We start from the raw sequence: 4242 nt of genomic DNA, 5'->3' as shown, positions 1-4242 counted from the left end.
CTTGCCCAGGACAGGATCAAGAGAGGCTTTTCTCAGCTGGGAAGCCTGAGAGCAAAACGAGAAGAGGGCCCGCCATGAGAGGAGGAAGCCAGGCGACAGGTGGGGAGGGAGCGATGCCCCCGAGCAGGTGAGGGTGCCGCCCACCGGGGGAGGAGGGGGCCAGCGCACCCCACGGAGCAGGGAGGAGGTGCTCTGCCCGAGGCGCACAGGAAGCGCTGGGGGGCGGGGAAGGAGCGGGGAAGGTGGACCCAGAAGAAGGCGTAAAATCATCCTGGAGGAGGTGCGACGCAGAGTTGAGTCAGAACAGTCCAGTGTCATCAGAGGGTGATGCTGAGCGGAGTGATTTTCTAAATCTTCTCCAGCCATGCCTCGCTGCCTGGGCACTGGGGCGCAGGTAAAGCACATCTGGGTTTGCTCAGCATTGGGGCTCTGCCTGGCAGGGTCACAGAGGATGCTGCAAAGGTTGAGGACATTTGCAAAGGGGCAGTTCTAAGGACAAGCCAGAGACTCTGCCCTGAGCAGAGAGGAAAGCTAAGGTCCAAGTGGGGACAAACCGAATGAGTCCGGACAGGCTGGACAGGATTTGCTCATGGGATTGGAAGGTTAGGGTTCCCTTGATTTGGAAGGAGCAGAAGCTGTGGGAGTGGGCACGTGGATTTAGGGATGTGGAAGCGAGCCATCTGTAGGCACAGCAGGTCTATGGAAGAGGACGAACGAGCAGAAAGGTTCACGGCAGAAAATACCCAACGAGAACACAGCCGTGGAGGGAACTGGCCGCAGGGGAGACGGTGGGCCCGAGGCTAAAACGGTCAAGGAAGGCACCGGGTGGCCAGGAAGAGGCTGGCGTCCGCCAGGGGATGCGGAGGGGGGACCAGATGGTAGAATCCTCAGGGCTTCCCTGCAAAGAGGGTTGAGTGGAAGGCTGCGGACATGTAGAGGGGGCAACACTGGCCTTGCACGGGAGAGGGCGTCTGTAACACCGTGGGGGAGACATCAATGCTCTCCTACTCCAGGGAGGACACGGAAATTCAGAGAGGCTAGAAATTCTGCCCGAGATCACAAACTACTAGGAGCAAATGCAGGCTAAACAGCCCCTCGCAGGCCAACGGTCCGCCTGCAGGAAGGGGTCAGACTTCCACTGCCTCCTTTTAGAAAAGGGCAGTATTCACTCAGTAGCACTTGACACACACGAACAGAGCCTTCCGTGCCATCTCGCGATACTAGAAATGCTTCAAAGAGGAAAATGTTACGACTGATGAGAGAAAAAGGCAGAGGCCGGGGCGCACCCAGTCCTGGGGCGCTCATGGGAGCCCTGGGAGCGGCCCTGGGATCTGGAGGCCGTATGACTGGGGTCCACCTCGCTCTCAGCACGTGTGGCTCTGTCTCAGAAGACAAAGTGTCCAAACCGAACACATTTTAATTGATTGAAAACGCATCCAATTTATAATCAAATAAGGGCCCTTTGGGCCCACTGCCCTAGGACAGCCATCTATGGGGCTTTTCAGCACCCTACAGGTAACCAGCTGGGATTGGTGAAAGGTCTCCTTTCCAAGTTTTATTTACGTGAACGATTTTCTTTTTAATAGTCAACGTGCGTTTCATCAACAAGATGGAATACAGCCTCCAAGCCTCACTCTCCAAAGGGGAAACTCTGGAAAATTTGTATGTTTAGCATCTAACAAAAAGATAAGTTGTTGTACATTTTTTTCAGGCATGAAATACTAAATAACATGAAAAATGGCGAGCCCACTGCAAATGTATTAAATAGCATTTTTGTGCCTCAGGAAGAATATGAAAAATAGAAAAATCAAAAGAAAACAATTGCTGTTAGTAACCAAGAGAAGATAATGTGAAGAAGAGAAGTGACGAGAACGGAAACAAACTTATTGAGAAGAAAATACTAATTTAATCATGAAGCAGGTCTTGATTTGATGTGAACTGCGACCTACAGGCAATTCTTTGCGGAATCTGAGGTTTTCAAAACAGTGGGCGTCACGACCAGATTTAATGACATAACTGATGTTATTACAAACATGATCTATGGTATCTAGAACTATATTCTTGAGTTGGCACATGGATTTTCAAACTTAAAAGGAGAAATAACAGACGGATGTATTCATCTCAAACTTTGCAGGTAAAGGAATTCTCGACAGCCCTTAGGGAGCTCCAGTGAATTACAACTCAGCTCCCCCAGTACAAAAACAGCACGTTTTGGAATGAATGGTTTCAGCTATGGGGGAAAAAGTGAAATTGTTCACATTTGGGTGACAAAATAGTCAAACTGACTGACCAATGTGGAGAACCGCCTCCGAGATCAGCCTTTCTGCCACAACCTGTGGAACCTGTGACAGAGGTGGCTGGTCTCGGTTACAGCAGCGGGAGTTACAGCAACAAGCACTTTTCGCTGCGCTGGGGGTCCGCCGATCTCCGAAAAGCTTCCCCACCAAAGTTGCCAACTACCTGCTGCTATTATTTTCCTTTCTCTGTCTTGATAGAAGTAATGAATGACAGGATATAACTCATTTCTCAAGATTTCTTTGGATACACATATCTTCCAGGCAAATATATTAGGAAAAGTAAAAAGTAACAGTAACTAAAGCTAGACAGAAAGGGATAAAATGGAAGACAGAATCTTACTATAAAATCTATTTATTATTTAAAATGTTCATGGCATAATGGGACCATTTTCATCCATCCAAAAAGTAGTTTTTGAGCCTTTCATGTAATTACTACGTGCTGTGGGGAATAGAAATGTCTGAGTCAGAGCCTCTGCTTCAGGGACCTGACGACATACAAGTGCACATTTAGGGAGGATTCTATGACCCGGGTGCAGTGTTTCTGGTTTGTTGCAAACTGGGAAATGGTAAGTGCTGCGCGACCACCAGAAAGAATAGCCTTTCGTTACAGGTTTGAACATCAGAATTGATAGGTTCTGCGTTTATTTTATTCCTGTCTCCTAAGCCAGGGGAGGACTTGAATTTAAGGCTCAGCGAGTATAGAGTCAGTGTCAGAAAGCCTAGAAGTTGTCTGCAGAAACCTCTCAGGACCACCAACCAAACCAACATCCTAAACTTATTTCAAAACACATTTAAATTATTTACTTTATCTTACTTCTAGAAATATGTTTATTTTATTATAACAGGGCTCAGTTAATAAAATTGCTTACCAAATTAGAAAGACCATTTTCTTGGATGAAAAAGCAAAGAGTTTGACATAGTCTGAGTAATAAAACTTAGCTTCTCTGTTCTAATACTCAGAGCATCATGAATATGTAAATTTAAACTGAAACATTCAAAGTGGTTCCCCCAGGCACACTTACAAGATCTTAGGAAGCGATAAAAAGGCACCTCTCCTCTGAACTACAGCAGCCACAGAAGACTGGAAACGCAACACGTAGGCAAGCTGGTCAGGAGTATAAAAATCCATCTTTTATTAACAAAGAAGCCACCTATTGACTGAGCATAATTTCAACTTTAACTGAAAGAAACCAAATGTTTGTTCTAAAGGTAAAATATTAATAACAAGGTGTATGAAACCTTTCCACTATGAAACACACATGGATTGAGTTAACTGGTCAGCTTTATCAGAAAAGAGCAAGCGTTCAGATGTCCAGGGAAACTAGGCAGAAAGAAGGCATTTATTTCACATAAAATGTTGAAGACGGAGTAAACACCACGTGTCCTGAATGTACTGTTAAGTGTCAGAGAGTGAGCGTGGCTCATGGCAATGCCCCCTCCTGCTTCTTGGGCAGCCAGCCCTCTGTCTCACCCTGAGCTGGGCAGCAAGTGTACAGTTAAAGCTCGGAAGCTGGAGATGCAAAGAAGAGATGTCGGTGGTCAAGGAAATTCAGCAGACACCTGCTAAATGCGGCTCAGGACAAGTAAAACATAAAATGTGCCATGTGCAGCTGGCCTCTTGTCTTGGCCCGAGGCCCTCCACCATGTCCGGTCTCTGATGAAGACACTTGCCCCTCCAGCCAGTGCCCGGGACAAGGCCTCACTCTAAAGACGGCAGAACAAACCCAAGGGGCCTGGGAGGCCAAGGACCGGGATCCTGGCTGCCTCCACCCTGAGTTGACTGATGTCTGTCTGTCTGCTTCCTGAGTGAGAAAAATGGCTCTTTTGCCACCGTGACGTGGCTTCCTATTTTCTTTTTCTTATCACGGAAGTCACTTCCCCACAGGAGTCTGATCTGAATAAACTTCCATCCCTGCCATGTTTAAAGTCCCCTCCTTTAGGGAAA

This window comes from Lipotes vexillifer, unplaced genomic scaffold, assembly GCF_000442215.2.
Source record: "Lipotes vexillifer unplaced genomic scaffold, Lipotes_vexillifer_v1.1 scaffold459, whole genome shotgun sequence".
Classification (NCBI taxonomy): domain Eukaryota; kingdom Metazoa; phylum Chordata; class Mammalia; order Artiodactyla; family Lipotidae; genus Lipotes; species Lipotes vexillifer.
Note: the sequence above shows the minus strand (reverse complement) of the source record.